Source organism: Marmota marmota, unplaced genomic scaffold (assembly GCF_001458135.2).
Source record: "Marmota marmota marmota unplaced genomic scaffold, marMar, whole genome shotgun sequence".
NCBI lineage: Eukaryota > Metazoa > Chordata > Mammalia > Rodentia > Sciuridae > Marmota > Marmota marmota.
This window is the reverse complement of record NW_026000108.1, coordinates 154,258-168,024: the sequence shown is the minus strand read 5'-3', so window position 1 is coordinate 168,024 and position 13,767 is coordinate 154,258. Positions and strand designations below refer to the sequence as shown.

At 37.2% G+C, this 13,767-nt stretch overlaps 1 long non-coding RNA gene across 1 annotated transcript in view; it reads left to right on the top strand.

The window, feature by feature from the left end:
- LOC125610878 overlaps window positions 1–13,107 on the top strand; it is a 46,516-nt gene extending 33,409 nt beyond the window's left edge. The window contains exon 4 of the long non-coding RNA XR_007340927.1: window positions 12,015–13,107. This is a non-coding gene — a long non-coding RNA (uncharacterized LOC125610878). The remainder of the gene's footprint in view (window positions 1–12,014) is intronic.
- The last annotated feature ends 660 nt before the right edge of the window (window positions 13,108–13,767 follow it).

The following is a 13,767-nucleotide window of genomic DNA, read 5'->3' as shown; positions in this document are numbered from 1 at the left end:
TGTATTACAAGGTCTGTTGTGGGCCCCCCTAAGCTTTGCTGAATGGCTGTCATAATAGGAAATAAATGTAGGGGTAAAGTATAACCCTGTCTCACTTCAGCTTGCCACACATTTGCCATTATCTTGTCTCATATAGTAGAATCAAAAACGTCAGCAGCACTAATCCAGGGGCTAGTGTCTACCACTATGTCCCAAAACTTGTGGGATTCTTTTTTATTCAAGGTTAAACTTCTAGTTCCCAGGAGAATATTCAGTGATCGCAACTGCAAGTCTTTGGTAGAACCTGGCACATTCCCCATCTACCCTTTCTTGAACTTTGTGAGGGGCCACCCTCTGTCTTATAGGCTTACCTCAAGTCCCTGTTTGGGTGCCAGCTGTGTGGGCTCTCTCTTGTCCATGAGTCATGGATCAAGACCTCTGGAAACCAAGCTGGAAGCAGGTCTGATTTTATTGTGTAGTTACCATGTATATATATTCAGGCAGTAGGTAAGCAGATTATAGGCAGCCACCAATGTAATTTCTGGCCAATTGTTCTTGTGGCAACCAATTGAAGAGCAGGCTGTGGAGCAAGTGCTGTGACTACAGCACATAGTCTCACTCCCAGGGTTGTGCCTACATGGTAAGTGGTTTGCCACTCACATGCCTAGCACAGGGGAGTGGTTTGCCACTTAGGTGCCCTTAACATATGTCATGTATGCTATACTTCATGCACTTGTCCCCACATGCTCACAGCCAGATAATTTTTCACCTACTGACATCAGTCCTCATATGGGCTGAGGAAAATCCATCTTTTATTTTTATTTTATCCAGCTTTTTTTTTTCTTTTGGGATTTGTAGGAGCAACTTTCTTTGTAAATTCTGTATATCTACCAACTTAACTCAGGTATTGGTTAGAGCATTTTTAAAAATGTTACTTTGGAAATTCCTTTAGTAAATTAGTGGCTTTTTCCCTATGCTAGATAGTTTCTCTTATGTATCTTCCATGGTTGTATGTCTTTATCTCCAGTATAAAACAAGTTTTATTCTTCTTGTTCTTGTTCTTTTTACTGAGGGGCAAACCTAGAAGTGCTCTATCCCTGAGCAATATTATCTCTGGCCTAGGTGCCCAATTGTTCTTTTACTTTTTTTGTAGCAGGGCTTATATCCTACCAAGTTACCTCACAAGCCCCCCCCCCTTTTTGTTTGTTTGTTTATTTTTTTTGTACCAGGCACTAAACCCAGGGGTGCATACCACTAAGCCACATCCTTAGGTCTTTTTATGTTTGATTTCAAAATTGGGTATCACTAGGTTGTTTACAGACTTGCTAAATTGCCAAGGCTTCCTTTGAACCTGCAGTCTTCTTGCTTTAATCTCCAGAGCCACTGGGATTCCAGGCATGCACCCCCCATCCCAGCTTAATTTTTAAATTTTAATTTATTTTGGAGACAGGGTTTCACTAAGATGCTTAGGGGCTTGCTAAATTGCTGAGGTTGCCTTTAAACTTGAGAACTCCTGCCTTAGCACCCTAAGCTGCTGGAATTACAGGCATGCAACATTATGACCAGGGTCTTTTACTTATTTAACTGGCCTCACCAGCACCACTTACTAAAATTATAGGTAATCACGACCATGTCTGGTATTTTCTTACATTTATTCACTACTTGTGTGTTACCTTCTAATTCATTTTTTTCCACTGTGTTAGTCCATTCTGTTTTTAGAAATTAAAGCATTAATTGGTAATTCTTGTGTGGTAGATCAATGTATACTTTATGTTAATTCTTGACCACTAAATGTAACAGTTTGGATCTGCTTAAAAACGTACCCAGCCAGACATATGGCACATACCTGTAATCCCAGTGGCTTAGGAGGGTGAGGCAGGAGGATCACAAGTTCAAAGCCAGCTTCAGCAAAGTGAGGTGCTAAACAACTCAGAGAGACCCTATATCTAAATAAAATACAAAATAGGGCTGGGGATGTGGCTCAGTGGTTGAGTGCCTCTGAGTTCAATTCCTAGTTAAAAAAAAAAAAACCCAAAAAACAACAACCCATGACCTGAGGGGCTGTGCTTGTGCCTCATTGGTATAGTGCTTGCTGAGCATGTGTAAGGCACTGGGTTTGATTCTCAGCACTGCATATAAATAAATAAATAAATAAATAAATAAATAAATAAATAAATAAATAAAAAAGGTTTGTCCACACCACAATTAAAATATATACATATAATATATATATATATATATATAGCCAGATACAACTTCAAATTTATTTTATTACTACTAAATTAATGTTCTCTTGTTATTGACCCCATGTTACTATAATTAGGCTTCATGGAACAGGATAATGACCTCAAAGAATTGAGGACCTTTATGAATAAAACTGAGGACCTTATGAATAGAACTGAGGACCTTTATGAATCAGGATCTTATTTCTCAGGTTTCATTTTGTCTTTGAGTGAATACCATGTGACTCCATTTTCATACATCTGACTGTTTCTTGCACACTTCCTTCTGTTTGAAAATGTATATGAGATGAAGGTGGATTTTTTTTTGTTATTTTAATACAGTTCTGTACTTTGCTGTGCTAGACTCAGACTCAGGACTGCTGCACCAGCACAAGTAAAGAGATTGTCAGATGCAGGACCTAGGCACTAGCATAGATAAGAGAGACTGCCAACACAGAACTAGAGCAAATTCAGGAGTGAGGAGGCTGAGATACTCAGAGAACTGAGGACCTTGTGAGATTGAGCATACTAATCAGCAGAGAGATCAGGTTTATGTTCTATATAAAATAAATAGGCAATACAAGAAAGCATATGTGTGAAGTAGTACAAGATTGTGGTTAATCATGTGGAAGTTTCATTCACTCATAAAACAGCAACAACAATCAAAAGTGTAGTAATAACAGAAATTAATTAGAACATGCTAAAAGTTCCTGTTAACAATAAGAAATATATACAATAGAAATGAAAAAAAAATTGGCATTAGATATAATTTCTAAAAGAGATAAATAGCCAGGTTTGATGGCACATGTCTCTAATCCCAAGAGGGGGACAGCTGAGGCAAAAGGATTAGAAATTGGAGGCCAGTCTAATGAACTTAGAAAGACCCTGGGTCACAATAAAAAATAAAAAGGACTGGGATGTAGTTCAGAGGGTAAAACAGCCCTCGGTGACATCTCTGTTGAGAGAGAGAGAGAGAGAGAGAGAGAGAGAGAGAGAGAGAGAGAAATCAAGATTTGAAATGTACATTTGTCCTTGGGATGTGGCAAACAGTAAAACACCTGCCATGCTTGTGCAAGATCTTGGATTGGATCACAAGTACTGCACACACACACACAAATTCACATTGAATTACATATGTATAGTAAAAACTTGGCAACTTTACAATAGTTGTTGATATATAGACATAATTTTCTTATATATTAATCACAAATTATAAATATGCAAAAAGGAAAAAAAGATGATGATTGTATACATTTAGCCACAGTATATTCATGTAAATGTAAGTTTAACTCATAATGAAAAATCCATGTTTTTTTGAACAGTCATCAGTTCAAAAAGACAATTATTTTATATAGAATATAATTTTAAAATTTTAAATGTAAAATATTTATTGTGTATAGAACATAAACTTGATCTCCCTGCTGATTAGTGTGCTCAGTCTCACACAGTCCTCTGTCCTCTTTATTTTACTTAGAAACCACCAAGGTGCTTTGTACAGTAATTAGATAATTATACTTACTTATCACAGAGGCATAGAATTTTCAATATTTTTGCAACTTGACTTTGTTCTTTTCCTTTTTCATCCATTTTACAATTCACTGGGAATATGTTTAAATTTTGATCCTTTGCTTAGTATTTTTTCTCGACTCTTCTTCTTATAAATGTTGCCTTTCCCAGGATATTGAGACTGATATTTAGCTAATGAATTCCTAGTTTCATTTTAAACTTATCATTTAATAGTGTGATTTCTTTTTAACCTCAACTTAGACACATTGTTCAGGTTTACTGATATAATTAGTATACTTGTGTGTATGTGTGTGTATGTGTTTGTGTGTGGTGCTGGGGATTGAACCAAGGGCCTTGTGCATGTGAGGTATGCACTCCACCAACTGAGGTATATTTCCAGCCCTAATTACTATACATATTTAAGGTATACACTCTTATCTTTTGACACAGGAATACATTCATAAAATTAGCTCAATAATCAATTAATTTATCCATTAGCCCAAAGCATTTTCTAATGTCCCTAGAAAGTCTCTCCTTTATACTCTTCCCTACCAACTTTCATGAAATGAATTTGATCTAATTTAACAAGGCAAATACTGGACCAACATTAAAACTATACAGATCAATGAATTATTACAAAGGGAACATACTACTTAACTACTTCTTTTATCAAGAAATGGAATATTAATGATGCTACAGAAAATACCTTCATGTCTTCTTGCTTGTACTATATCCTCCAGTCTCCCTAGGCATAATTACAACTGTTTCGTTCCAACTAGTTTTTTTAAGTATTATTATTTTAAATAATAAAACATAAAACATAAGTGGGACCACTTATTTATTTACTTATTGAAAAACAGATAGAATATGGTAGCTCACTATGTAAGAAACCAAACCTGTCACAAATCATGCATGATGTTTTGCTGCTGGAGCAAATCTGAGGGTGATCCAGGAGTCAGAATAAAGAGGGGAAGCTCAAAATTTCAGGATTGGGGCATTAAGTGTTCAGTTATGAGGAGTTACCTGGGTATAAGGATTGGTGGGATGGGTTGAAGAAAAAAAGAGTGGGTTCGGGTTTCTAGAGACTAGCTGGGGAAGCTCAGATGGAACTGGTCAGGAAATGAAGCAACAGCAGATTTAAGTTGGGTGAGCAATGCTTGGAGAGGAAGAAATTACAAGTCTTCAGGGAAAAAAGAGAGTGTGGCATCTCTAGTAGAGCTCTAAGAGAGAGGCAGGTGTGTGGCATTCTTGTTTGATCACACCATTAAGTGCTGGTTTTCAGGAATTTTCAAATATGAGGCCAGTGACATAAGTATTATGCTGTCACAATATTTCTTGTCTTCTCCCACTTGGGACCCACCTTTTTTCTCATCTCCACATCTTGTACACCCTCAGCAGTTTCTTCTTCCTTCTCAGATCTCCTACTCCTTTGATACTTTTTCTTCTACTCTGACCAGTTTGCCTTTTCTTTCAGTGTCTCCTCCTTCAGATCCTTGATTCTCAACTATGTCAGTTCCTTTGCTTTTCTCTGACATTTTTGTGGGACTGAGCATAGGCTCATGAGAATCTTGGTTACCTGGTCCCTGATTTAGGGGGCCTGGACTGTGGAATGTGGTGGCAGATACAGTCTATTTTGGTGGTGAAATCAGCGGTGCCAGCTACCTTTTGGAATATTCTAAGAATATTTTGGTGTCAAAGAGTAGAATTGATGACCCATAAGGAATGCCTATGTTGGTAGTACCAAACCAATTTTTAAAGTGGCTCTAAAATTTTGCATGGCAAACAGAAGGGTGTGACAATTCCAATCAATTTACATGTTTGTAATTTTTTTAAAAAGAGAGAGAGAGAGAGAGAGAGAGAGAGAGAGAGAGAGAGAGAGAGAATTTTTTAATATTTATTTTTCGGCAGACACAACATCTTTGTTTGTATGTGGTGCTGAGGATCGAACCAGGGCCGCACGCATGCCAGGCGAGCGCGCTACCGCTTGAGCCACATCCCCAGCCCTACATGCTTGTAATTTTTAATCTTTTTTTCTTAGATCTTTTGCTTTTCTATTTCATGTTTTCTTTCCTGATGTGTGCAATAGTGAATTGACTTTAGTATTAACTTCTCTTAGTAGTAATGATTTATACTCCTATTTGTATACTTATGTGGCAGTTGAATATTTTCTCCTTTGTCAAGTGCAGTTTGAAATATTTTGACTGACTTTACTCTTTTTGGTGTGTCACAAATATAATATCTCATTCATTCTGTCATATCAACTTTTTGCTATATATGTACTCTGCAAACATCTTCTCCCTCATTATGTTTTAGATTTGAACACTGGGTGTTCATTAATCTAAAATTTTTAAGAATTGCTTTCAGATATTAAAATCCATGGAAATTTACAGGAAATTGTCTTAAAAATTGAGTAACAGAGATAATTGAAATATGTAGACTCAGTGACTTAGTGAGGCCCTGACAAAAATCAATTTGGAAAACAATTGGGGATCTAGCTCAGTAATACACCACTGGGTTTTTCCCTGGAACCAATGAAACAAACACACAAACCTTATGAAGCCAGTGTATGATGGATATGAAACCCAAAAGTTAAAAGTAAATTCTCACTGTGTAATTTGCAAATATGAATCTGTCATTGATATTATTGTCATTTATAATTAATGTAACATTATTCAACATTAAATACTTATGCCCCCTTGTATGGCCAGGTCTTCTTGCACATAGAAAGTGCTGTCTGAGAATAAATATAACCAAGATCCTATCAATCTTGGGTCCTGCAGCCTGAGTTCAAATTGTCTCACCTGACATTCAGGGGCAGCGAGGTCTGAGTTTGGAATTTTTTTCTATTCAGCTAAAAAATATTCAATCTGAAGTGAGTGGGGTGATAATTATTCTATTAGAGGAAAAAAAAAAGAAAGAATAGAGGATGGGTTTGAAAACCTGGAAGACAATTATTTCAGTCTCAGGCTATTCTCTGGATCCATGTTCAGGTTTTGTGATGCATGGGTGGCTCTGTCTCAGGCCCTTTAACTCTGACTTTCAATTTTTTTTTTTTTTTTTTTTTTTTTTAAATATTTATTTATTTATTTAGTTTTCGGCGGACACAACATCTTTGTTTGTATGTGGTGCTGGGGATCGAACCCGGGCCGCACACATGCCAGGCGAGCGTGCTACCACTTGAGCCACATCCCCAGCCCCTTAACTCTGACTTTCAAGGGCTAGAGTCTTTTTATAAATAATAAGTCTGCAGGGCTGGGCATTAGAAAACAGAAGACAGGGTCTTAGTGAATGTAGTCAGAATTAATTGTGGGAACCTGTGATTTCCTGAGATCAGCTTTGTTTTGTTTTGTTTTGGTTTGGTTTTGTACCAAACTCAGTGGCACTCAACCACTGAGCAATAGTCCCAGCCCTTTTTTTGTATTTTATTTAGAGACAAGGTCTCACTGAGTTACTTAGCACCTGGCGTTTTCAGGGGCTGGTTTTGAACTCTCAATTCTCCTGCCTTAGTATCCTGAGTGGCTTGGATTATAGGGGGTATGCCATCCTGCCTGACCTGAGGTCAACTTTGTCATCTGTTAACCCTAGTCCAAATTTGATAGAACTCAATATCAATGAGCCTGTCACCTCTGGCCCACATAATGAGGTTGATATTCAGGATACTATATTTTTGTTCTGTGCCAGATTGGTGACCTCAGGCTGGCCTGAAACTAACTCTGTACCTTCCTTTCCATGCACCTTCAAAGTGGATGTTAAGGAGAGGGTCATGATATGAGAATTCTGACTGAGGTAAATAATTCATATTTCGGGGCTGGGGATGTGGCTCAAGCAGTAATGTGCTCACCTGGCATGTGGGGGGTGCTGGGTTCAATCCTCAGCACCACATAAAATAAAATAAAGATGTTGTGTCCACCAAAAACTGAAAAATAATAAATATTAAAAAAATTCTCTCTCTCTCTCTCTAAAAAAATAAATTCATATTTGGGAGTAGCTGTTGTCATGGGGTTTTCAGTTTCTCTTTTCTTCTCAAGTGTTACCTATTTTTTTAGTGCATTTTCCAAGTGTATGGTAAGCATGATTTTTCTACAAGTCATCTTGTAGTGGCACCCCCTTTCTCCACAGAAAAATCTTAACTGGGATTCTCCAGAAATCTTCACCATGGCTGATTTTAGAATTGTCAGCAAAAGAGTCTCTACAAAAGAGTTCAGTGTAGGTAAACTTCCTATTTTCATGTCACCCTGTTTTACTTGGCCACTGGCCAGAAAGAAATCAGCAATCTAGGTGCTGGACATCTCCTTACTAGTTTTTCACAAACATGTATTCAGTATAGTAGTTGTAGAAATATGTAAACAAGGCTTTGAGGTGGGACTTCACAGAGATGTCTACATTTCTAAGGTAAGAGAAGTTACCACTGGGCTCCATGGTAACAGCTGGCAGGGGGAGGAAAGAAAGGGGAGAAGAAGATTTCCCCTTCTCATGTGTTGTCCTTGAAGGGTTAACTTGCCTAGAACAGTGAAAGAAAAGCTGCTTTATGTGAACTTTTTCAGACTGGAAACTTCTGAGTTCTTCCCCTGATATGCTGGGTATAAAATTCTGAAACTATCTGAACTCAGGGTTCAGTGGATTGATTGATTACAGCAAAAGCTGTGCCCTCTTAACCTGGCTGCAGCCAAATAAAACTGTTTTCTGCTATCTCTGGTGCCTTTCCTCATCTGTCCCTACAACAATTTTTCTCAGCTAATTCATTATATTATGAAGTATGCTTCCCTGTGGAACATTTCAAATAACACAGCATGCTAATTCACCTTTTTCTCTGAGATAACATTAATAAAAAGTGTGTGTATGTGTGTGTGTGTGTGTGTGTGTGTGTGTACTTTCATGTGACAGGAAAGAGGATTATAACATGAAACTCTATAAAAAGTATTTGTACCTAATGCCAGGTATGAAGATGCATGTCTATAATCCCAGCATTTTAGTTGGCTGAGGCAGAAGGATCACAAGTTTGAGAATAAAAAAATAAAAACAGGGGAATGTTGCTTAGTGGTTAAGCACTTCTAAATTCAATTCTTGGTACTAAAATAAAATATCTTTGAGCCTCTCATTTATTTGTCTTTTATAAGCATAGAAAGCAAGCTTGGGGCCCCCTTAAGAAACTTTAGAGTGTGATGTCTCTTCAGTATCTGCCATGCCTTTGACTGGTTGTGGGTGTAAGAATTGCATGAAGCTGACCCAAGATACCCAGAGCTGCCATGTTTGTTGAATAACCTAGAGAATACCAGCCTGTGTATAATCATCCCTTCTTACAGAGCAGCTTGAGGTTGAAGCACCTTGTTGGACTTGCTGGATTTTCTACAGATTACAGGAATATGCTGTATAGGTTTCATCTAAATAGATCAATATTGGAATATTGATATTATTTCCCACAGATGTTTGGTTCAGGTCCCCCAGAAACACATTTCTGGTCAGCCACATAGATTCTGGAACTGAAGAGAAAGGCAGAGATAATCTGTATCTTCTTTCCTCTTATCCATCTAGGGAAGATAGATGATAATGTGCCATAATTTGAAAGGAGAATAAACTATGTCAAAGAATTAGAAAAAAATCCTAGTGTGTTTCTGCAGAAGTCTTCAAGGCAAAACTCACTACATGCAGATTGGAAGACATAGTGTAGTGTCTCAAGATTTTGATGGTCACAGATTATTTAAGAAAATAGGATAGCAGATGCAGAAATTCTCATTTTAGTCTAACATGCTCATTAGCTATAAAATATAATTTATCACTAATATTTGAAAGATAAAAAATGTTTCCAAAGAGGAAATATATAGAATAAAATTATATTCAAACTAAGGTCAAATTTTGAGCCTGAACATCACTGATGGATGATTAAATTAGTTCTTAATTCTATCTATGGCTATAATTTTCATTGTTATGGAGCTATTTCTAGACTGTCAGATTAGACAAATTCAGGTATGGGTAATAAGTGCCACTTCTTTTTTCTAACTATGTATTGCAATATTGGGAAATCATCAAATATAAGATATAGATGCATTGCAAAATTTAGTCTGTCAAGGGCTTCTTTTCAAAGGGAAGAGCAAAAAAGAAGGTGAATGGATCAAAGGAGGGTAGAACATTGATATCTTGCTGGTCATATATCATAGGACATTCCTGTAATCACAACTGCCTAGAGATTGAGTCAGAAAGCTCACAAGTTTATGCATAGTGAAGTAACTTAGTAAGACCCTGTCTCAAAAGGAAAAAATATATTTAAAGGTCTAGGAATGTACCTCAGTTGTAGAATGCCCCACTACCACAAAAATAAATAAAAATTCCAAATGAAAGACTCTTTTACCCTGAAGCCATCCAAAGCTTAGGAGTTTTTTTTTAAATGGTGTGTATGTTGGTTTGGGCTGCCATAAGATGGCTCAATGTTCTAAGGTTTGTACATAGGGGTGAGAATTAAGCTACATTTTGTCACAAGTATTATGTTTTGAGCACTGAGTATAAAAGTGTTCAACTAAATGTTTTTGATGGAGTAAAATGGGAATATGCAGAGTGAATAACTGAATCACCATATATAAAGTAGTGAGGATCTTCTAAATCATAATGGGAAGGGGGCTCTTCACTGTTGCAGCAGAACACCAAAATTTGAGGTAATATCCTCAACCAGCTATTTCCTAAAATGGCCTATACAGTGTCCCATCTTCTCCTGATATTTTTCATGTTCTATGCATGTTTTCTATTGCCACCTTCCTGATTTATGTATTTTATAAGAACCTGGTATACATAAGTGTGCTCTTTTGTTCCATGAGTAGTTCTATCAGTTTATATAACTTAGGAGTGTAGTTGTAGAGACCCCCAATTTACAGAAAACTGATCATAAATATAAGTGTTATTCTGGGGCTTGCAACTGGCATTTCAAGTTAGTAAAATTCTATACTAGTGAACCACAAAGTTGTGGCATCTATACTAAGGGGTATCAGGATTGAATTATAGGACAACTATTTGTTGGAACATTGGTTGTTTTGCAAATTTGGTATCAAAATTGTTACAGAGTACATGTGATGGCACACACTGTAATCCCAGTGATGTTGGAGAATGAGGCAGGAAATCAAGGCCAGTCTCAGTAATTTAGAAAGGCCCTAAGCAACATTGTGAGTCTCTGTCTCAAAAAAAAAAAAATTAGAAGTTTTGGAAATGCATCTCAGTGTTAGAGTGCCCCTGGGTTAAACCCCTAATTTAAAAAATGCTGTTACAGAAAAAAGACATCACAGATCATAATCTTGAACAAACTCTAGATGTGTGTTCATTCACTAGTGAAAATTGAGACCCTGGAAGAGGCAGTATTTCTACACAGTCAAGGAGGCATTTAGAGTGCCAGAACCTTTCAGATTTTTTCCCCCTTATCTGCTTAGTATTCCCTCACACCCTACTTCAAAATGAACCATGTAGGGATACAGTTTCACAGTGAGAATGGTTCTCCAAATCTGGGAAGATTTAACGTGATGTGTCAATTTCCTTGGGAAATGTGGATTTAATAGTCTATTCACTTAATTTTCTGTTCTACTTTTTCTTTTGTTAAAACTTTATGCCATATAATTCATATATAGAATACGATTGCCAAATTCCTAAGTGTTTGTAGTAATTTGATAGTTAAAATTTTTATTTTATTGTTTGAAAAATGAGTTGTGATATAATGGTCTGAAGAAGTAAGAATATTTTTTAAAATAAAGTACATATTTTATGGTATGATTAAAAAGTGAGAATATAGACAACTTTGGAGATTGCCATTCAAATAAATATGTGGGCAGTTGGAAGTTTTAAAGTGTCTCATTGATCTCATATATCTTGTCACACAGAGTGACCACTGTCCTATGAGGTTTTTTTTTTTTTTTTTACTATGTATATCTCAAGCATCACTGCTTTGTTTGTATGTGCTTCTTTTGAATAAGCAATAACTTACTGCAACTGTTATTTATCCATTAGAATTATGTTGGAATTTTTTTCCAGTTTTTTGCTTCAGTGTTTTGCTTCACATGTGCTGCTTTCTGGGTTTATTTATTTACCAATTTTTACTGCTTATAACTAATTATTGGGGATGGGAATATGGCTCAATTGGTATTGTGCTTGCCTTGCATGCACAAGGCCCTGGCTTCAATTCCCAGCACCACAAACTATCATATTGAATGATTGAGGTCACTCCCCTATGTGAGAGCCAGCACTTCTAAATCTCATTACAAGTTGTGTCAAATTAAAAACTGTGTCAGTGATCATATGGTTGATGTGATATGTGTTTACTCATTTTTATTTCAGGAACCATTGACATTCAGGGATGTGGCCATTGATTTATCTGAAGAGGAATGGAAATGCCTGGACCCTGCTCAGCAGACTTTATATGGAAATGTGATGTTAGAGATTTGTAGAAATCTGGTCTTTGTGGGTGAGCCTAAATTTCTCTCAGAATTCCTAATTCACCAGCAATATTTCATTTTCTTCCTTTGTAGAATATTTCTTGGCAGCTTCTATTCTGCATGAAAATGTATCATATTCTTATTTTTAGGATGAAGATTGGGCATTTGTTTATGTACAAAAAATGTGAAAGATTTTTCTTTTATTGTATAACCTATCTTTGCAAAGTAGTGCTGACAATCTGGAGGTTGAAAATGGTTCTGAAGTATTTTAGTGTTTCTGTCCAAAAAGAAACATTTGGAAAAATAATTGTGTAGAATGTTTTATGGTATCTTCTCCTTTTTACTTCCTATTGAGGATATCATGAAGAAACATCAGTAGTTATAAGAAAATAACAAATGAGGTATATTTCATTTTCCATCAAACATGTCTTGCTGTCTTTAAGTCATCCTTGGTCACTTTTCTGTCCCCAAAGCAACAACCTTGGAATTTGAAGAGAAAAGTGACAGAAGCCCTATATCCATGTGGATAGTAATCAATGAAGCAAAGAATATAGATAAATTGTCCAAATTTCAAAAAAGAAGTCACATCTTAAAATGATGAGAAGCTAAAATCCAGCAGAAATTATTTTTCCACACCTAGGTTTCTTTCTCTTGCATTCATTAAAGAGTATACCCTGCCCTATATTTACTATGCTTCCCAATTCTTTAAGCTCCATCTTGTGTTTTCTAGTGATCTCTCTACATTCAAATTAACAAAGTATTCCCTAATCCCTGTGAGGATTTGCATAATCTGACAGATGTTTATTTATCTTGGGGGGCTCTCTAGGAAACAAGTGCATATTTCTGAATATCTCTAGGTTAAAATATTGTAATGTGATAGTAGGAGCAAATGTGACTCCATTTTGTTTTATGATTTCATCCTGTAAAACAACCATGCCAAGTAGAAGAGTCATGACTGGGGCAAGATGTTCTTTTCCTTTTGCTATAGAAACCTCTAAGAACACGGAACTACCTAATAGGGCATTGTTTCTGTAACTAGGGTAATGGGGCTCTGTTTCTGTAACTGGGGTGACTGGGCTAACTGTGATTGGTTAGGCTTCCCTCCGCTTGACTGCACTGTCCAGCTTCTGTAACCTGTCTTGCTTGCATTGGCTAGACCCCCTGAACATCCCTTTTGCAGTTTTCGGGCTTATAAGGAGTGCCCTTGCAATTGTTCGGGGCTGATCAGGGGAACAGCTTTATGTTCTGGTCAGCCACCACCGGTGTGCTTCAATAAAGGCTTGATTCGATTATACGTGAGTGGTCTGGAAGTCAGTTTATGCAACCCTGGGACAAAGCTTTAACTATAACATTTGGGGGGCTCATCCAGGATCCATTTCTTCCCTACCCTCATGCCAAATTTGCCTCCAACGATGGGCCTTTGGACCTCAGCCCCGGAGTAGAGGGGAGCTCCTGAGAGATGTTCCTCAGCCTCACTCTGAGGACGACTCCAATCTGTCCTAGGATGCTCTGAAAAGCCTCCTGCTGGCTGTCAGTTCTGGTGAGTCGACTCTTCTCTGGGGGAAAATGTCAGATTAGACGCAGTCGCTTACACCTTCCCTGGGACAGGAGGAGACATTGTCACTGTCTCCCTGGAGGTCTCCCTGTGAGACCTC